This window comes from Lactuca virosa, chromosome 9 (genome assembly GCF_052849685.1).
Source record: "Lactuca virosa cultivar CGN04683 chromosome 9, Lactuca_virosa_CGN04683_v6, whole genome shotgun sequence".
NCBI classification, from domain to species: domain Eukaryota; kingdom Viridiplantae; phylum Streptophyta; class Magnoliopsida; order Asterales; family Asteraceae; genus Lactuca; species Lactuca virosa.
Window position 1 is genome coordinate 194,386,504 of NC_136434.1, and position 23,255 is coordinate 194,409,758.

General features: G+C 40.7%; 1 pseudogene; it reads left to right on the forward strand.

Annotated features, from left to right (window-relative positions):
* The first annotated feature begins 214 nt into the window (after positions 1 to 214).
* LOC145140160 (peptide-N4-(N-acetyl-beta-glucosaminyl)asparagine amidase A pseudogene) lies at positions 215 to 12,246 on the forward strand (annotated as a pseudogene).
* The last annotated feature ends 11,009 nt before the right edge of the window (positions 12,247 to 23,255 follow it).

Below are 23,255 nucleotides of genomic sequence, written 5' to 3' on the forward strand. Positions count from 1 at the left end.
GAAACAAAAAAAGAATTTGATAAGTAAAGACATAAATATCATCTCTTTTATATGCACCTCATATGTTCTTCAAAGTTCATCATTTACTTCAAGAAAAAAGAAACCTATTAAAAACAGTTAAATAAAAACCTATATATGTGTGTGTGACTGATTTTGTTTTTTACAAAATGTGGTCGTATGTTACATGTAACTGAAAATAGAGAAGGCGAAAAAGATGAAGACGGTCCCATGTTCTGGGGTTTTCACATGGTAAGCTTTTACCCCCATTTTTTTTCATCAATTGCTTTATAAAAAGAGAGAGTTTGAAAAAACCCCAAACTTTTCCTTAGCTTATCATCAATCGATAGAGTTTGAAGACAAACAATTTGCAAAAACAAATGATAATAAGTTCTAAAATGACTAAAATTAAAAGATAAAAGTTTAAAGAGTATTCATACCTTCACAGAATCCACCAAAGTAAACTATCTCCATCACCAAACAACTGTCTCCGGAGCTCTATAAGTGCCAGCTTTCATAATCTTCCTTTAGACGAAATTAATTGAGAGCTGCACTCATCAAAAGTAACTTCAAATTTAGCTCGACAAGGTCAATAAAACTATTCACTAACTTAAATAATACACGACCTTGCAAACCCACGATTAGATGATGTTTAGACCTAATGAAACAAATAAAAGAAACGATTAATTTGAAGTTATGTAGGTAAGAAGCCATAACTTACACTAAATTCAAACGGTTTGAAGGATGTCTGAGAGAATATGTTAGAAGTGAAGAAATTGGGTGAACACAGGGACCTTCAATCATCATAGAAAACGATCGAGATGACCGAAACAACATCAGTGCCATCTAGGGCTGGAGTTAAGGTGTTGGACTAAACGTCAATATTCCTAAAAAGCGATAGAGCGATAACATTTCCAATCCAATTCCCTAACACAAAACCTTGCTCAACCCGTCTTCTACAACATGATTTCGGAAACAGTTATGGCAACCCACTGGCTTCCACCCAATATACCCGACCCTCAAATTGCCCATCAACCAATTTTGCTAAAATTGTTCTCGAATGGTATGCTATGCTACAACTAAAGGTCGTCAGATCGATAGGATTATTGGGATTTGGCTCAGCGGTGTTGAACTGTTCAGATGCTGCACAACTCAACCTAGAGCCAGAGGGATTGTTTGGACTGTGAAGAAGGACATTACTAGGTATTATTCATTGGTTATGTCCAATCAAACACAAATCCTTGCTGTTTATTTGGGAAATAAGCATGATAGTGATCAAAATGGTGTATACCATGTGAATATCAGTATTCATTATTATCCCCCTGAGAAGAAAACCAAAACCAACACAGAAACGACAACTCTACATGTTAATTCAGATCAAGATCATGGGTATAAGGAATGGGCTGATTTGATTATACCCATTTCACAAAACATACCATTGGACGATGCATTATGGTTCAAAATCTATAATTCAAATGACGTAAAGACAAAACAGTTTGCGATTCCCCCAAATGCATATAGGGCTGTTCTTGAAGTGTATGTTTCAGTTGATGAAGCCGATGAGTTGTGGCCTAAAAATCTCCCTAATGACTATATTTCTTCTAATAATATAACTGGGCAACCTGGTAATGGACCTTTTAGAGAGGTTGTTGTAAGCTTAGATGGAAATATAGTTGGTGCAGTTTGGCCTTTTACTGTAGTTTTCACAAAAGCTATTAATCCGTACTTATGGGACAAATTAGTGCGATTGGATCATTTGATCTCCCTTCATATGATATTGAAATCACTCCGTTTCTTGGATCACTTTTAAATGGAAAACTCCATGATTTTGCATTCAGTGTTACAAATGGTTAAAAAGTTTGGTTAATTGATGCAAATTTACATGTATGGTTGGATGCAAAGAGTGAAAAGACAAAAGGGATGCTTTTGAATCAAACCATCTCTCCACTTCATGAATCTTTGAAGTCCAATTTCATGGGTTTTAATGGGATATTCGTTACTAGTGTCCACATGTCAATTGAAACATCCCCAAAATACGGTCCAAAAATTTTGTTTTAAATCATTTATGAAAAACCATATTTTGTCAAACGTCATAATAATAAAACCACAAGTATCAATATGTCATAAATCATGTATCTCAAAAATCTCATAACATCTATCATTATATCAAAATCATATGTCAAATGTCAGAGTGAATCCTCCCAGGCTAAAAACTATGGTGCGTGTCATGCATTCATCCCGAGATCTTCCCCTTGCTAGTGTAAGTACTTGAAACCAAAACTGATAACTGTAAGCACGAAGCTTAGTGGGTCTCCCCAACTATTGCATACCATACTCATATCACATAAACATATCTTGGGCTCCGCCCCTGCTACATCGAGTCAGGCTCGGCATCGGCTTTCCCGGCATCGAGCCCCCCCCCCCCCCCCCCCCGGCATCAGACGCTATTCGGCATCGGGCCCCGCCCGACATCGAGCCTCGACCGACATCGTACCGTAGACCAAAAACATAGTCAAATAATACACATAAACATAAGCATATATCATTAACATTGAAACATTCCTCGGGCCCCGCCCGACATCGTACTGTAGTCCAGAAACATACTAACATTCCTCAGGACCGCCCCGACATCGGACCGAAGTCCGGAAACATACAAGTACAAACGCATGCAAGAATCACAAAGACTTCAAGCATACAAGCATTCCTCGGGACTGCCCCAGCGACGGATCGAAATCCAGAAAAGCATATAGACCTACATCGGGCCCTGCCCGGCATTGGACCGTAGTCCGAAACTACAACTAGCTAAACGGGCCAGCCTTGGTGCTTTAGACTCGTTCCTACTGGAGGAAACTCACCTCGTATGCTAGCTGTGAAATCTCGTGTGAGGAATCTCCAACGGCTGCTCCAATGACTCCCTGACTATCAACTTCACAATAACACTTAATCAAAATCTGATAATCCTTGTTAGGGTAAAATGACCATTTTACCCCTGGTGAACGTCAACGTCCTGGTCAAAGTCAAAGTCAAGGTCAACTCCCAGTAGACTCAACTCGTCGAGTTACCTCCTAACTCGACGAGTCCCTATACTACTCAGACTCATGATCAACCGATTCAACTCGTCGAGTCCCTTCATAGACTCGCCGAGTTCTACATGGCATAGAATCGGGACAACCCGACTCAACTTGTCGAGTCCCTTTCTGGACTCGCCGACTTCCCCTGTCTGTTTGGGCTATCTTAGTGGATTAAAATCCTACACTTCAGAACCAAGCTTCACACTTCAGAAAAACCCTTACAATGCCCTTTTAAGGGTAAAGTTTCTAACTTTACCCATTAGTACCTATTCTTAAAGGGTTTAGCTCAAACCCTAATTCCTTGGGACCTAGAACTTGGTCCTTATGCCATCCTTACACCCAAATAAAGCTTACAAACTCAGATCTACACCCCTAACACTAAATGGACACGTAAAGTTCCCACCTTTTCCACATGCATGGCCTTTTGGGGCTAAAAAGGCCAATATGACACTCTAAGGCTTGCATGGGGGCTCCAATGGCATAAAGTTTGCACCTTTATGTCATATCAGCCCCTCTAGGTCCTAGATCAGGAAGAATACCCACTTGGGCCGATCATTCTCCGAAAGCAATCATTCTTGGACCAAAAACCCTCATAAAGATGGACATAAAGAGATCTAATGAACTAATAGCCAAGATAGAAACTTGATTACCAGGAAATGTAGCAAATGGCGTGTAGTTTCTGGATCTACTCTTCCCTTCTTGAGCCCTCTATCTTCTTCTTCTTCCACAAGCTTCAAAAGTACACAAAGATCACTAAAAAAATGGCTCACACTCTTAAATAACACTCAAGGGTTTCGTGGATTAGGGTTTGGGACAGGGAGGCTGGAAATGAGGCCAAGGGGTGGGGGTTAAGGAACTTAAATTGGGTGCAAAACCCCGAAATTAGGGTTTCACTCTAGACGATCTACTCGCCGAATCGAGGGCTCTTGACTCGCCGAGTAGGTAGCTTAAAACCCGAGTATAATCTGCCCTCTACTCAATGAGTTAGGGCCACCAATTCGTTGAGTTACCCTTTCAAAATAAATAAATTACTGAGTTAAATGCATACCAGGAACCAAGAGTTACAATGCTCCCCCACTTGTCTTAGACTTCGTCCTCGAAGTCTGATGCGTCTGAAAACAACTCCGGGTAGTGCTCCCTCATCTCCTCCTCGGGCTCCCAAGTCCACTCAGAACCCTTGCGGTGCTGTCACTGCACTTTAACTAACAGAACAACCTTGTTCCTTAAGGTTTTCCTCTTGCGATCCAGAATCGCCACCGGTCTCTCAATGTAGTTTAGGCTGTCGTCAACCTAAATATCCTTCAAGGGCACAATCGCTGAATCATCCACTAAGCACTTCTGCAACTGGGAAACATGGAAAGTGTTGTGGATCTAACTGAGCTCTACTGGAAGGTCCAACCGATATGCCACCTTGCCCACCCAAGCTATAAACCTGAAAGGACCAATGTACCTGGGCCCCAGCTTGGCCCGCTTCCAGAACCGGATGACACCTTTCCAAGGTGACACCTCCAGGAGGACCATATCGTCCACCTAAAACTCCAAGTCTGAACACCGCTTGTTGGTGAAGCTCTTCTGTCGACTATGAGCAGTATGAAGCCTGCTCCAGACCTGTTGGATCCGCTCTGTAGTCTTGAGTACTATATCAGTACTCCCCATGACTCTCTGACCAACCTCGCCCCAACAGATTAGGGTCCTACACTTCCTCCCATAGAGCATCTCAAAGGGAGGTCGATCTATGCTTCCGTGGTAGCTGTTATACAAAAATTACGCTAACGGAAGATACGTATCCCAACTGCCACCGAAATCCAAAACACATGCACGAAGCATGTCCTCGATAGTCTGAATCGTCCTCTTGCTCCGTCCATCTGTCTGGGGGTGGAAAGCGGTGCAAAAGTGGAGACGAGTACCCATCTCGTCGTGGAACCGCTTCCAAAATCGGGAAGTGAAACGGACATCTTGGTCTGATACCACCGAGACAGACACTCCATGACGTGCCACTACCTCTCGCACATAAATCTCAGCCAACTTCTTGGCAGATATGCTCTCCTGGATCGGGATAAAATGAGCACTCTTGGTCAACCGATCCACTATGACCCATATCGAATCAACCCCACGTGTGGTCCTGGGAAGCTTAGTGATGAAATCCATAGTGATATCTTCTCATTTCCACATGGGAATGTCTAATGGTTGCATCTTGCTGTGGGGCCTCTGGTGCTCTGCCTTGACCTTCCTGCAGGTCAAGCATCTCTCCATGTACCAAGCTACATCCCGCTTTATGCATGGACACCAGTAGTGAGGACGAAGATCTCTATACATCTTCCTCAGTACGGTACCCAGACCCTCCCATGCAGGGTCAACAGCCCACTGCTGCCGTAATCAAAGGAAGTCACCTGGCCTATGATCCGCTCGCACTTCCGGCGCTCCTCCTTCAGGCCCTCAACATGCGCCTCTCGGATCTGCTCCAGCAATGGAGTAATCACTTTCATCCTCAGACATATGTCTCGAATCGGGGCCGCTACCGCCTTGCGGCTCAGGGCATCGGCCACTACATTGGCCTTGCACTGGTTGTAAAGGATCTCATAATCGTAGTCCTTCACCACATCTAACCACCGACGCTGCCTCATCTTCAGATTCGGCTAATCCATGAGGTACCTCAGATTCTTGTGGTCCGTGTAAATGGTACAACGGACCCCGTAGAGGTAATGCTGCCAAATCTTGAGGACGAACACCATTGCCCCCAGCTCTAAATCATGCGTCAGATAGTTAGCCTCGTGAGGCTTCAGCTGCCTTGAAGCATAAGCTATCACATGATCCTGCTGCATCAAAAATGCTCCCATACCTGTGATTGAAGCATCACAGTAAACTACAAAGTCATCAACTCCCTTTGGCAAGATCAGAATCAGTGTCTCGCATAACTGCTGTCTGAGGGTCTCGAAGGCTGCCTTCTGCTTAGGCCCCTAACAGAATGTCATCGACTTCTTGATCAGTCGGGTCAAAGGAACAACGATCTTGGAGAAATCCTGGATGAATCTCCGGTAATAACCCGCTAGACCAAGAAAACTCTGAATCTCAGTTGGAGACCTCGGAACCTCCCACTGCATCATGGCCTCTATCTTGGCCGGATCAACCAGAATACCCTTCTAGTTGACAAGTTGCCCAAGAAACTGCACCTCGCGCAACTAGAATGAACACTTGGAGAACTTTGTAAAAAGTCTCTCCCTCCTCAGCGTCTCCAGCGCCTCCCTCAGGTGCTCCTCATGCTGCTCCTGAGTCTTGGAGTAAATCAAGATGTCATCAATGAAGACTATTACAGACCGATCCATCATCGGTCTGCACACGCGGTTCATGAGGACCATGAACGCGGCTGGAGCATTGGTGAGCCCAAACGGCATCACCACAAACTCATAATGACCATGGCGAGTCCTAAAAGCTGTCTTCTATACATCCTCGTCCCTGACTCGCATCTGGTGATAACTTGATCTTAGATCAATCTTGGAGAACCAAGATACAACCTGTAGCTGGTCAAACAAATCATCAAACCTCGGGAGGGGGTAACGGTTCTTCACCATTACCTTATTCAACTCCTGGTAGTCTATACACATACGATGCGAGCAGTCCTTCTTCTTCACAAACATGATTGGGGCTCCCCATGGTGAACTACTTGGTCTGATAAATCCCTTTTCTAGCAGCTCTTGCAGCTGTGTAGACAACTCCTGCATCTCGGGAGGAGCCAACCGATATGGTGCCTTGGCTATCGGAGCCGCACCAGGGACTAGGTCAATCCTAAACTCAACCTGTCTCTCCGGAGGTATCCCGAGAAAATCCTTCGGGAATACATCCGGGTACTCTTACACGACCGGTACATCATCTACTGTCGTCTTGCCCTTATCTCGGGTATCCATAACATATGCGACATATCCTGCGCAACCCTGTTGAAGGTGACGCCTCGCCCTCGCTGCTGAACATAAAACCGGTCCGTGATGTGGCCTCTCGCCCTGGATCACTAGCCCTCCCCCACTAGGAGTCCAAACCGTCACTAGCTGCTGCTCGCAGTCGATCAATGCCCCATTGGGGCTCAACCAATCCATACCCACTATAACCTTATTCCCTCGCAGGGGAATAGGAACCAGATCCACTGAAAACTGCTCATCGAATAACTGTAGTGTACATCCTCTGTGAACCCTCGCAACCCTGACGGTCCTGTCATATGCTATCTCCACATCCAGTGGGCAATCCGGCTCCCCCGGAGCTCCTACGAATCACTTGCTAAGCGCGAGCGACACAAAAGATCAGGTTGCACCTGAATCAAACAGTATCGAAGTTGATATACCGTTCACTAAGAACGATCCTATAAACAAACAAGTAAACATAAGAAATAATCAATATAAATAAAGATGTAAGGAGAGAATACATACCCATCACAACATCGGGTGCAACACGTGCCTCCTCCGCAGTAAGCTGAAAAGCCTTACACCTCGCCGAAGGTGCCTCTGCCCGGCCCTGACGGCCATATGTAATCCTCAGTGTGGTAGGAGCAGGTGCAGCCACCTGTCCTGCTGCGGCTAAACTCGGACACTAGGCCTTCTTGTGGCCCCTCTGATTGCACCGAAAGCAAATCAGATCTGAAACTGCTATGGTGGTGGTGGTGGCTGTACAATCCCTGCTCATGTGACCAGTTCGGCCGCACTTGAAGCAGCCCGAACTCGCCGCCCTGCACGCCCCCTCGTGCATCTTGCCGCACTTGCTACACCGGTTGCGACCCTGCTGGCTCCTCGATATGTGGTTTGATAACTTGGGATTCTTGCCCGAACTGCCTGTCTGAACCCTATCTGGTTTCCTCTTCCTATCCATCTCCAAATCCAACTCCCTCTCTCGAGCCCTAGCAATCATATCCTCCAGGGTCTTGCAACTGGAGCGGCTCACAAACTGGTGGATATCACTCCACAACATCTCATGATATTGGGCCTTTTTCATCTCCTCGTTCGCCACGTACTGCGGAACGAGAAGGGCCCTCTCCCTAAACTTGGTGGTGATCTCCGCCACTGTCTCTATTGTCTGCTCAAGATCCTGGAACTCCCTCCCAAGCTGTTGCACCTCAATCACAGGTGCAAACTCGGCCCTGAACCTGGCCGAGAAATCACTCCAGGTCATAGTATCTAGAACTGTATCATCCCCAATGGCTCGTCCGATCTCCTCCCACCAATCATGTGCCCTGTCCTTCAGAAGACAGGATGCAAGTCGGACTTTTTCCCCCTCAGTACATCTGCTCGTACGGAACACGTTGGCGACATCAACCAACCATCTGCTGCTAGCAATGGGGTCTCGAGCCCCATGATAGTCGGGTGCTCCACAAGCCGTGAACTTCCTGAAAGTCAGTGTGCGCGACCCCATCATGGCTGCCACCTAAGTGTGGAATGCACTCAGCCTCTCATCCAAAAGCTCCATAATACCCTCCTTCATCGTGCCGAAGATCACAGGAGTCTGATCCAAAATATTGCGCGTGATATCAGACGAGATGAACTCCCTTGTCTGGTCATCCAGCTGCCTGACTCCAGAGCCCGAGCCTGATCCCTCACCCCTAAAGTGCCAACTGGCCTAGTGCGTAGCGTCACCATACTGAAAAATACACCATAACAAACATCAGTATACTCATCATGACTCGAGGGATCTCACATTCTACAAGTTCCTTGGATTCATCTTAGCCTTCCTTGACTCGAGTACGGATCCTCTGCTTTCAGTAGTACGGGCCCATACTACCTTCCACATCTATCCGTACTTTCCTCAAGAAGTTCCTTGACTCCACCAAGTCCCTTCTACTACTACTGCTTTACGCGATACTCTCATCCTAGGCTTGCCCTAGGGTAATCACCATCCCACTCTCCGCCATCAGCTGCATAAGAAGTCCATGTTGTCTCCCCCTAACAAGCTTGCGAATACCATTAACTATTACTAAGACTAGATAATTCTTCAAATGAGAGATCCTACCCTACAACGGTTGGACTAAAACAAGAGCTACGAAATAGAGCTAGACCTAAACTTTTGAAATTATTTAGTCCTCACAGTGTGTAACTTAACATACTTGTTTACTAGTTAGTAAAAGACAACTAGAACTCCTAAAATCACAAAGCAAGCAGTATTCGAGCATTGAGTAAACATAATCAAGCATATCTCATTCAGGCTATCCCTGACAAATCTGTACTAGCACGCAGTTCATAAAGCTGATACACATATAAAAGGCACACAAGGCATCTTTCCTAGATCCTTAGTCCTAATCTAGCATGTAGTTCTCATAAAGCTGATACATATAACATAACATAAACTTGTATTGGTAATTTGGGAGTACTTACTTGAGCTCGGTTGATTGCATGCACCACACCCTTTTCTCTTTTTCAAAGTTCTTTTTGCTTTTTCTAAAATTCTTTTCTTTTTCTCAAAATCATTTTTATAAAAAGGTTATCCTTTTGAAAATTTCTATACCAATTCCTTAGTTTGAGTTCAGACACACCCGAAAGTGTGACCGAATCCCTCAAACCAAGGCTCTGATACCAACTTAAAACATCCCCAAAATACGGTCCAAAAGTTTCGTTTTAAATCATTTAAGAAAAACCATATTTTGTCAAACTTCATAATAACAAAACCACAAGTATCAATATGTCATAAATCTTGTATCTTAAAAATCTCAAATCATCTATCAATGTATCAAAATCATATGGCAAATGTCAGAGTGAATCCTCCCAGGCTAAAAACTGTGGTGCCTGCCATGCAGTCATCTCGAGCTCTTTCCCTTGATAGTGGAAGTACCTAAAACCAAAACTGAAAACTGTAAGCACGAAGCTTAGTAAGTCTCCCCAACTACCACATACCATACTCATATCACATAAACATATCTTGGGCCTCGCACCTGCTACATCGAGTCTGGCTCGACATTGGCTTTCCCGACATCAGGCCCCGCCCGACATCGAGCATATCTCGGAATACATGTGAACACAGTCAAATAATACACATAAACCTAAGCATATATCATTAACATTTAAACATTCCTCGGTCCCCGCCCGGCATCGTACCGTAGTCCGGAAACATACTACATTCCTCGGGCCCGCCCCGACATCAGACCGAAGTCCAGAAACATACAAGTACAAACACATGCAAGAATCACAAAGACTTCAAGCATAAAATCATTCTTCGGGACCGCCCTGACATCGGATCAAAATCCAGAAAAGCATATAGACCTACATTGGGCCCCACCCGACATCAGACCGTACTCCGGAACTACTACTAGCTAAACGGGTCGGCCTTGGTGTCTTAGACCCGTTCCTACTGGAGGAAACTCACCTCGTATGCTATTGTGAAATCTCGTATAAGGAATCTCCGACGGCTGCTCCAACGACTCCACGACTATCAATTTCACAGTAACACTTAATCAAAATCTAATAATCCTTCTTAGGGTAAAATGACCATTTTACCCCTGGTGAACGTCAACGTCCTGGTCAAAGTCAAAGTCAAGGTCAACTCCCAGTAGACTCAACTCGTCGAGTTACCTCCTAACTCGACGAGTTCCTATACTACTCAGACTCATGATCAACCGATTCAACTCGTCGAGTCCCTTCATAGACTCGCCGAGTTCTACATAGCATAGAATCGGGACAACCCGACTCAACTTGTCGAGTCCCTTTCTGGACTCGCCGACTTCCCCTGTCTGTTTGGGCTATCTTAGTGGATTAAAATCCTACACTTCAGAACCAAGCTTCACACTTCAGAAAAACCCTTACAATGCCCTTTTAAGGGTAAAGTTTCTAACTTTACCCATTAGTACCTATTCTTAAAGGGTTTAGCTCAAACCCTAATTCCTTGGGACCTAGAACTTGGTCCTTATGCCATCCTTACACCCAAATAAAGCTTACAACCTCAGATCTACACCCCTAACACTAAATGGACACGTAAAGTTCCCACCTTTTCCACATGCATGGCCTTTTGGGGCTAAAAAGGCCAATATGACACTCTAAGACTTGCATGGGGGCTCCAATGGCATAAAGTTTGCACCTTTATGTCATATCAGCCCCTCTAGGTCCTAGATCAGGAAGAATACCCACTTGGGTCGATTATTCTCCAAAAGCAATCATTCTTGGACCAAAAACCCTCATAAAGATGGACATAAAGAGATCTAATGAACTAATAGCCAAGATAGAAACTTGATTGCCAGGAAATGTAGCAAATGGCATGTAGTTTCTGGATCTACTCTTCCTTTCTTGAGCCCTCTATCTTCTTCTTCTTCCACAAGCTTCAAAAGTACACAAAGATCACTAAAAAAATGGCTCACACTCTCAAATAACACTCTAGCATTTCGTGGATTAGGGTTTGGGATAGGGAGGCTGGAATTGAGGCCAAGGAGTGGGGGGTTAAGGAGCTTAAATTGGGTGCAAAACCCCGAAATTAGGGTTTCACTCTAGCCGATCTACTCGTCGAGTCGAGGGCTCTTGACTCGTCGAGTAGGTAGCTTAAACCCCGCATATAATCTGCCCTCTACTCGACGAGTTAGGGCCACCAACTCGTTGAGTTATCCTTTCAAAGTAAATAATTTAATGAGTTAAATGCATATCAGGAACCATGCGTTACATCAATAAAGTCAAGCGGATGGGTAGAAACGTCATTTGGGAAGATAGTAACCGAGTCAACTCAGGATTTTAATTTGAGTAACATCATGGTGATGCGGAATGAGGGGGGTTCACAAACTGTGAACCAAACAATCGAGTTTAACGACATTGTGGATTCGAAGATTGCATCTTCTGTTCATAACACTAAATCATTAAAATATTTTTATTCTTATTTATACTCGGAGATAGTGGACAATGGAGACCGAAACCAAGAGGAGGTGGAGAATGTTACTCTGGGTTTCAATGAGAAAAATATTGATAATTTTGGTTCTAAATCTTCATCAAGTGTTCTTGAAAACATACAAATTGTTCAAGGTTAATTGATTTTGAAGGATAATGTAGCGGTTACTGGTATAGGGAGTTCCCAGCAGAACTATAGTTATAGTGATGATAAATTCTGCTATTTTAGGAACATAAGTCGCGTAACTTTCACAATTATTTATGATAAAGAGAGTGATACATGCAGTAAACAAAAAAAAATTAAGATTCCGTTTTCAGCGGGTAATAAATGGCATTTTCCTGCTTGAAGAAATTTTCTAGTCTGGGATCATTATGCAATTTAAAGTGTATCATCAAAACTATTATCATTATGGAAGGGGTTTCCGTTTATTTTTATTGTCTTGTTGTTGTGATACGTTGGGTAAGAATTAGATTCATGCAATGACTGCCTCTTATGAAACTCCAATAATACATTTCAGGTCAGCATGTAACAATGAAGGTGTAATGCAATGAGCACTTTTTTACGAGAGTTGCAAAAAATATGATCAAAGTAAGTAAATGTACTTATATTAGTAATGTTCATCAAGTGAGCATTGTCATTCGTTTGTGTTTATATAACCAAGCCATCAAAGACCACCCCTACCGCCAACTCGTTTCCTTAACACCCAACTCGAAAATCTCTACATCCCTACATACATAATGAAAATGATTCCATCCACATCTTAAATTAGAAAAAAAATTATCTTGCTGATAAATAATCGAAGACACATCAGAAATATTTGAACACTAATTACAAAATTAAATTTGATCTTCAAACAATGGAAGGGCAGAGGAATGGACACATCATGTTAGTTTAGGGTTTTTTTACAAGGCGCAATATTGGTTTAATGGTGTTGGTTTGGTGGTTTTACAGATTGTTACATGCACTTTGACAAAGTAATTAGCTGGCGTAAAATCCTGGTACGGAGCTACCCTAGATAAGAAACTAAACCTTTAATTAAGATACAATGTTGGATATTTTCTTAACCAAAACATAAACACGCGGAAGCATAAACCATATATCTTTAGTTTCGAATCTATTAAAAGAAAACCTAAACATGAAAGAACAATTACATACCTTTGTTCCATTGAGATTTTCGAATTTGGAGTCCAGGATGAATTTTCAACTTGATTTTAGGAACTCTCTCTATAATGCCTCTGCACGAGTCTCATGAATTTCTATGTGTATATCGTGTGTCATAAATCTGCCTCTCATCACGTATTTATATAGATGGAGATATAACTTAATGTGAGAAATATTCGGGATTTAGGATATCTTGAGTTAAACTGGAAACTCAACCCACACGATAAACATGGTATGTGTATATATATTTATTTATTAATAAAATCTGTCCATCAACAATTTTATATAATTTCCATAACAAATATAAAATTAATGATAACATTATTTATATACATTTATTAGTGGTCCCAAAATATCCAACAATCTCCCACTGGACCATAAATATATAAATGTATATATAACTGTATAAGCGCTTTAATGAATGTTATCATAATACTGATACCCTTAAACAATCTCATCTATTAATCATAATAGTATAGAATCAAAGCGGTCTACGTTACAATTTACATAACTAAACCTATCAATGGTCACATAGACATGTATAATTAAGTGACATAAATTAAACATAAATCTGTGGTTTTGAAATCAAAATAGATTTCCTATTTGTTCCTCTTTAGATTGAAGTGAGATCAAACTTCAAATAAGCGCAACTAATAATTGAATTAACTGAATTCTTAATTCTATAATAAAAATCTTATTTGTTTTTAAACAAAACTTAAAGCACCATAAAACTCCCACTAAAACCAAATATCACACCAATGTGTAGTATGCTCATCAAAGACCTTGTAAGGTAATCCCTTCATAATCGGATCCGCTATCATGGAGTTTGTCTAGATGTGCTTTATTAATATTTGTCCATTTGCACTATTTCTTTAACAACCATAAACTTTATGTCAATATGCTTTGACTTATTAGAACTTTTTTTTGTTATTGGAATATAATATTATTAACTTATTGTCACAACTTTAGTGGTCTTCCAATACTAATAATATGCACCCTCGTGACAAATTTTTGCAACCATATTCCATGATTTGATGCATCATAACATGCTACAAGTTATGCTGCAATAATGGAAGAAGCTACCAAACTCCATTCCATGAAATGACTCATCATGTTTTCATGTAAAGGTATCCCGATGTGGATCGATAACCATTTTAGCATCCAATAAAATAAAATTCCTAATACAAATGATGTCTAAAACATCCATTTACCTATATTTAAGCATATAGTCTCTCTATAGATATCTCAAAACCCGTTTAGCTACTTGCTTATGACCCAAAACTGGGTTACGCAGATATCTGCCCAATATCCTACTAATGGGATTTGAGAAAAACATCAATCATATGGTGCACATGCAAACCCTAAAGCTTTGGATCTAGGTTTTTCTAATTGTACATGCAATAATCATACAAAGCTTGTAAACCCTAATCTATCATATCGAAATCCAAATTAACATAATGAAACAAGTAAGAATGTAACCTTTCAATTGTAGCTTGAAGATCCTTGCCTTTGAGAGCTTAGTATCACAAATGTAATACCTCTAATAGATCACAAACACCAAGAAGCAAGTTGGAGAATATGAGAGAGAGGAGGAGGCTCAAAATAGGCTCTAGGATCTTTCTAGGGTTTTAGGTAGCCTATTTGAGGTGCCCAAAGGGTCCTTTATAGAGCTGAAGAATTAGGGTTTCAGTCAAATACCTAATCTGGTTGCTTAAGTCCTAAGCGGCCCATAGGAATCTTCCAGAACACCTGGCCTTGGGCGAATTCCTTATAGGCTTCCATAAGATTTCGTCCACCTCTTGTCCAAGAGATCCTCAACCCACTTTGAAATTATCTTATAATTACAATATCAGTCCCCTTAATTCAATTAACCTCTTTTGACCACAAAATTAATTCTAAATTAATTCTTGACCAATATTAATTAAATAATATGATTTCTCTTTTAATATATTATTCACATAATATATTAATAAATCATATTTATCCTCTTTCTCCATTATTCATCTAATCAAGTTGCTTTGGTGACGGCAACCCAAAAGGATCATGTTACTATCGGGTTAAGTACATACCAATTATAGTTATGGGCTTAGACACCTAATCCAACAGTCTCCCACTTGGATAAGTCTAATAAGTATAAATGCAAGTACGACTTAAAAATCCGATTAGCAATCGTAGCTCTCAAAAGCCACTGTTGAAATCTGACACGTCCTTTAGATAAGGGATCGTATAGTCCTCCGTTCTGAAGATATCGTGTGGAAAATTACATGGAACATAGTCGTAATTATTATCTAGCAGTTTGTTTCTCGATCTCTGATTTGTCTGACATAGAACTTAATTGAACACGTCAATTCAGTCCTGACTGGGCCCGACACATAAGTCAAAACAAAATCATCGAGGGGCCCAAGATATCGCTTTTAACCTCATAGGATAAAAGGAACAGATAAAATTCGAGTTATATGCTTGTACTATTTACTCATCAAATTATACAGAACAATACGTTTTATAACATCAAGTTACTGATGCATTTACGTATTATCAATGCACAACCAACTCGTAAACAAAAACTCATATATCTAGGTTTAAAGACTATATGATATTATCGTCTCACAATCACTCGTGACTAAATTCCATGAAGTGATTCATGTGAGTGCGGGTTTAATCGAATACTCAAATCATATTTCAAAAGCACTCATGAACGTTGCAGCAAACTTTTGCTATGTCTAAACACTATAGACAGTCTACAAGCCAATTCATGACAGTCTTGATTCATACTTACTTCCAACGTATGATTGACTATGGATAGTTTAAATAATCTTATTATTTAGGAAGTCAAAACAAGCAAAATGAAACAATAGTAAATAATTAACACAAGACAATAACTCTACTTATAAATAATACTCCTTTATTTAATCATCAAATGTTAATTACAATTTATCTATTAGAAGTTTCTAAAAGCTATCTAATCACTAAAACTAATATCGTCCTTCAGCCCAATGCTCCTAGCTTGCTGCAAGTGCTTAACCCTACTCAGTCCCTTCGTAAGGGGATCTGTTGGGTTCTCCTCTGACGATACCCTCTTTACTACGAGGAGTCCCCCTTTTACCCGATGTCTAATGAAATGATATTTTTTTTGATATGACTGGATTTGCCGTGATCCCTCGGTTGCTTGGTCAAGGCAACCACACCTTCGTTATCGCAGAAAATCTCCATAGGCTCCTTTATGGCATGTACAAATCCAAGGTCGCCGATGATGTTCTTTAGCCATATTGCCTCCTTCGGCGCTTCGCTTGCTGCTATGTACTCTGATTCGCACGTTGAATCAGCTACGGTCTCCTGCTTGGAACTTTTCCAAGTCACTACTCCTCTGTTCAGGGTAAACACCCAGCCCGACTACGAGCAGAAATTATCTCGTTCGGTTTGAAAACTGGCGTCACTATACCCTCGCACTCTCAAGTCATAACTCCCACCGAGCATAAGGAACCATTCCTTAGTCCTTCGTAGGTACTTGAGAATGTTCTTTACTACGGTCCAATGTGCCCTACCAGGGTTCCCTTGATATCTGTTGACCATGCTCAAAGCGAAGGCCACATCAGGGCGAGTACATGTCATAGCATACATGATTGAGCCAACTGCGGAAGCATAAGGTACTCGGCTCATCTCTGCTATCTCGGCTTTGGTACTCAGGCTTTGAGTCTTACTCAACTTGGTATTGCTTTGGATTGGTAACTCCCCTTTCTTGGAATTCTCCATGTTAAAACATTTTAACACTTTATCCGAGTAAGTACTTTAACTAAGTCCTATTAGTCTTTTACTCCTATTTCTCAATATCCTTATCCCAAGAATATAAGCAGCTTCTCCGAGGTCCTACATAGAGAAGGACTTCCCAAGCCAGGACTTAACCTCCTGCATGGTTGGGACGTCGTTTCCTATGAGCAGTATGTCGTCCCCATACAATACGAGAAAGCTAAAACACCACTTGAGAAGCTTTACTTCTAGCAAAGTTCCTAAAATAGTAAAAATAAGGACTTAAAATGAAACCAAAAAGGAAGCCCCAGCTCTATAGTGAGAGACTACCAAACTTAGAAATAGGGGTCCCTAGTATGTGATTGAGTTAAGTTGTCTAGTGCTTCTGCTGAGAGAAAGAGATATACGCAGGACTCATCCTCACTTCTTAAAAAACCAAACTCTTTGACTTTCTCATCGAAAAAAAGATTCCATCTGCGAGATGCTTGTTTCAATCCATAAACGGATTTCTCAAGCTTACACACTCTATTAGGGTGCTCTGCATTGACAAAACCCTCTGGCTGACTCATATAAACATCTTCAGCCAGCTTTCCATTAAGAAAAGTGGTTTTGACATCGATTTGCCATATTTCATAGTCATGAAATGCAGCTAAGGCTAGCATAACCCTTATAGATTTAATCTTCGCTACTGGTGAGAATGTCTCATCATAGTCAACTCCGGGAGTTTGAGTAAAGCCCTTCGCAACCAATCACGCCTTATATGTGTGTACTTTCCCATCCATGTCGGTCTTTTTCTTGAAGATCCATTTGCACCCGACGGTCTTACGACCGGGCACATTTTTAACCAAGTTCCAAACTTGATTGTCATACATGGATTGAATCTCGCTTTCCATAGCCTCTTTCCATTTCGCAGACTCCAGGCCCGCCATGGCTTCCTTGTAGGTGTTAGGTTCATCCAAATTTATTAGTGTGCTATCACTAATAAACGTATCACCTTCACTTGTTATATGGAAAACCATACAACACAGGTGGAACACTAACTCTACTAGAACGTCTAAGAGGTAAGGACTCGTCAATCGGTTCAACAGGAGTTTCGTCCTCGGGTTGATTGCTAGTGTTAGAGGTTCCTTCACCACTTGATTCTTGAAGCTCTTCAAGATCAATTTGCCTCCCAATTTCCTCTTGGTATATGAGTTCTCACTCTCGGAAAACCCCTCGCCTCGCAACGAAGACAACATTGTCACTCGGTCTATAGAAGAGATATCCAAAGGACTTCTGCGGGTAGCCGATGAAAATACATCGCTCACTACGAGTTTCAAGCTTGTCGTGAGTCTCTCATCTTACGAAAGCCTTGCAACCCCATACCTTGATATGTGACAACGAGGGAGCTTTCCCTGTCCACATCTCGTGAGGTGTTTTGGAAACCTTCTTAGTCGGGACTAGATTAAGGATATGGGCGGCAGTCTCTAAGGCATACCCCCGGAATGAGATAGGTAACAATGCTCGACTCATCATGGAATGAACCATGTCTAACAAGGTTCGATTGTGCCTCTCAGCCACACCATTCAACTGCGGTTTCCTAGGTGGCATCAGTTGCGAAACAATTCTGCATTCCTTGAGGTAGTCGTGGAATTCAATACTAAGGTACTCACCTACTCGATCGGATCAGAGCATCTTAATTTTCCTACCCAGGTGATTCTCCACTTCTTGCTTAAACTCTTTGAACTTTTCAAAGGTTTCTGACTTGTGCTTGATTAAGTAGATATACCCATATCTGCTATAATCATCGGTGAAAGTCACATAGAAGCGGTCTGTATCCCTTGTGGTAGATCTAAAGGGCCCACGTACATCGGTATGTATGAGATCCAATAAACCCTCACCCCTTTCACAAGTACCAGTGAAGGGTGACTTGGTCATCTTTCCAAGTAAACAAGATTCGCACGTGTCATCGTCCCTAAGGTCGAATGACTCCAACACTCCATCCTTTTGGAGTTGGGCTATGAGCTTCTTGTTGACATGTCCAAGACGACAATGCCACAAGCATGCTTTGTCCAAACCATTAGAAGAATCGATATGCAACACATCATTTCCTAAGTTGTCTACAACCATCACAGTTTCATATATTGCATTACAAGGCAATGCTTCAAAACAGAAAGTACCATTAAAGAAAGCATTAATAGACCCAATTTTATTATTAAACGAAAATCTAAAACCTTGTTTATACAAACCATGAAAACAAATAATGTTTCGTGTCATTTCTAATGAGTAGCAACAATTATTCAAATCTAAACCAAACCCGCTACTAAGCACTAAATAGTAAACTCCAATCTTGGTGACAGACGACACTTTCCTATTCCCCATGATCATGTTTATCTTCCCATGCTCCACATCCCTACTTCTTCTTAGACCCTGCAAATCAGAACAAATGTGAAAACCACATCTTGTATCGAGGACCCAAGACATATCATGTGATGAGTTATTAGATCGAATAGTATAAATACCTGCGAAGGTGGGCTTTATCTTCCCATCCTTGATATCTTGCAGATACTTCGGGTAGCTTCGTTTCCAATGCCCTTTCTCGTAACAGTAGAAGCACTTTGCATCCTTCGGGTTAGAAGAGGGAGCAGCAGGACCAGCTTTGGTTCCACTAGAAGAGGTACCATCATGGGACTTTCGCTTGTGGCTCTTAGAAGGAGCCTTCCTCTTCTTCCCTTTTCCTTGCCCAATAGCCAAGACAGGGGCAACAGTAGTAGGAGTAGATGCAATAGATTTGCCTTTTAGACTACTCTCAGCAGTCCTTAGCAGGCCTTGAAGCTTGCTTAGAGTGACCTCCTCCTTGTTCATATGATAAGTCATACGAAACTGATCATATCTTTGCATTTTCTGTAAGTGGTCCGTAATGGACTCTCCATCCTTCATTTTAGTAGTGATCATCGCAGCGATGATCTGGTACCTTTCCTGCCTAGCACTTTGATGGTACCTTTCCATCAAATCTTGATGCATCTCGAATGGATAGTAGTCCTCATAGGACTTTTGGAGTTCAACAGTCATTGTTGCGAGCATGATGCAATGAACCTTCGTAGCATCTCTCTCATGAGTCTCGTATGCAGTAATTTCCTTGGGAGTAGCAGTGTTGTGGTCAATCTCCTTCAGCTCCTTGTCGAGAACATACTCTTTGTCCTCGTAGCGGGTGACCATGCGAATGTTGCGGATCCAATCGTTAAAGTTGGACCCATCAAATATCACCCTCCCACACAAGTTCATTAGTAAGAATGAGCCAGAAGGGGTTAAGCCAGAAGCATTGTTGGTTGGAGTAAACATCTGAAAAAGAAAAGAGACAAAATTTAGATTAGATAAGAATCCCAAATTTAACACCCAAATGAGAAATTAGGGTTAGGACCCAACACACTTATTTACAATTCAGAAGAGGGATGTCGTAATCTAATTGCAAATAATTTGAAGGTAGGTAAATGACGATTTGCCAATTTCCACCATGAAAAATGAAAAATACAATTAAGTTTTAAATGAATTGAAATTCCTAGATTCTTTTGAGATTCAATGAACTTTTCAATGGCATGTTTAAATCTCGATATGTCCTTGAAGTTTATGATTGGGATACCGAGGAACACAAGCAAGGTGTGAATAACCATGCAAATGTACTTGGTACTCTCGATGTCATTTACCACCTAATCAACGTGCCGGTTAGCCACACACGCTCCATTGATCTATGATAAACATCGAGCTACCCTTTTCCACCCTTGTTAGTCCCAAATTAGTGTTTCGGTTATCCACGCACGCTCCACTAACGACATGGCAAGGTGCAAAGTGTAATTTCACGGAATAGCATCATTTTCACATTTTTCCTTAAGTAACTAAGATTGGGAATTTATAAAAACATGAAGTTACTTTATAGATCATTATACTTATTAATGAGGAGTTAGTTGCCCTATCCTACCCGTTCGGCTAATGACCCTCCACTAGTCAAGAGTGTCGTGGGTAAGAGTGAATACCCAATGTCGGTCATTTTATAGGTCGCTTCCTTAAACACCCCTTATAGACCAGTTTCGTGAACGAGGCCTACTAACGGTAAGACTAGCTCATCTTATACATATATATATATATATATATATATATATATATATATATATATATATATATATATATAATTATTAATCTTATAATATTATAATAGTATAAGGGTTGAATTTTAAACTTGTAAAATTCTAGGGTTTAGAACTTAAATATTTCAAAATTAAAACTATTAATCAAAAATTTAAATTCCAAAACTTGAGGGAAAATTTTGAAACTTTTCAAAACCTTCTAGATAAAATTTCAAATAATTTAATTTGTGATTATCTAAATTTGACCTAATTCAGTTTATGGCAAGATAATTCATATTAAATAATACAAATAATTTATTTTATCATATAAAAAAGTAATTATCTTATTATTTAACAATTATCTTCTAATTGGATGAGGATAATCAATACCATATTGAAAAAATCGAATTTTATCACTTAAAAACGTTTATGGTAATTATCCCAACCCAATTCTAGTCAAAATCCTGAAAAATCTGGTAACAGACGAGCCGACTCGCCGAATCACTGACTGGACTCGTCGAGTAGCCAGACTGATCGAGTTCATCAGGGGACTCCACGAGGTCATCAGGCAGAAGAAGATTTTTTGACTTTTTCAGCTTTGAACAATTTAGCTATGTATCAAATACAATAGAAAAACAACCTAGGCTCTGATACCACTGATGGGTTTTAAGCAAAACATCAATCCTATGGTGCACATGCAAACCCTAAAGCTTTGGATCTAGGTTTTTCTAATTGTACATGCAATAATCATCCAAAGCTTGTAAACCCTAATCTATCATATAGAAATCGAAATTAACATAATGAAACAAGTAAGAATGTTACCTTTCAATTGTAGCTTGAAGATCGTTGACTTTGAGAGCTTAGTATCACAAATGTAATACCTCTAATCGATCACAAACACCAAGAAGCAAGTTGGCGAATATGAGAGAGAGGAGGAGGCTCAAAACCGACTCTAGGATCTTTCTAGGGTTTCAGGTAGCCGATTTGAGGTGCCCAAGGGGTCCTTTATATAGCTGAAGAATTAGAGTTTCAGTCAAATACCTAATCTGGTTGCTTAAGCCCTAAGCAGCCCATAGGAATGTTCCAGAACACCTAGCCTTGGACGAAATCCTTATGGGCTTCCATAAGATTTCGTCCACCTCTTATCCAAGAGATCCTCAGCCCACTTTGCAATTATCTTATAATTACAATATCAGTCCCCTTAATTCAATTAACCTCTTTTGACCACAAAATTAATTCTAAATTAATTCTTGACCAATATTAATTAAATAATATGATTTCTCTTTTAATATATTATTCATATAATATATTAATAAATCACATTTATCCTCTTTCTCCATTATTCATCTAGTCAAGTTGCTTTGGTGAAGGCAACCCAAAACGACCATGCTACTATCGGGTCAAGTACATACCAATTATAGTTATGGGCCTAGACACCTAATCCAACACCTATAATATAGGAATATGTACATACTTGAGCACACATCAAATTACAACAAAGAAAACGTATGAAATCTTCTACATCTTTATAACTTTAAGGTCAGATTTAGGAACTGATTGAGAATGAAGTTATCACTTTTAGCAACAAATGTGTCACCTGGTTTGTGGTTTTCATGCTAAATCTTTTAATGATCTTATTGATGTAGCATTTTATTGATAATCCTAGAATTTCATGAGATTTGTCTTATTAAATCTGGATTCATAATACAAAATCGGCTTCTCCAAGATCATTCGTTTCAAAATACTTTAATCTATTGATGGCCAACAATATTCCATCAACATACAAAACCAGGTTAATATCTTTATTTATTTACTCCCACTAAATTTGTGATAAACACGATTATCTATTGTATTTACTTCAAAACCAAATGAGATACTGAATTGATGAAACGTGTGTACCACACATGGGATATCCTAAGTTGAGGTTGATGTTGTAATTTCTCCATTTAGGTTAGTAATTCTTGGTTTTAGAGGAAATTACATTTTTGGTCCCTGGGTATAGCTAATATTTGTAGTTTTGGTCCCTGATCCAAGTAAAATTACTAAATAACGTCATTTTACTTGGAACATGGAACAAAAATGTTGCAAAAAGTGTAACACCCATAAAAATCATGCCGATTTTAAACTTTTAAAAACATTTCAAATACTAAAAATTATTACAAAAAGGTTTCCAAATAGTTTCATATCAGAGCATCCCAGAAGTCCAAATCAAAATATGAGGGAGTGTACGGTCACGCCTTTGCCTTCCCACGGTCATCCGTTGTACCTAAAACAATAATCGACAAATTTAAGCTCGAAGGCTTAGTGAGTTACCCCCCCAAAATACCAACCGCATACAACTATAAACATA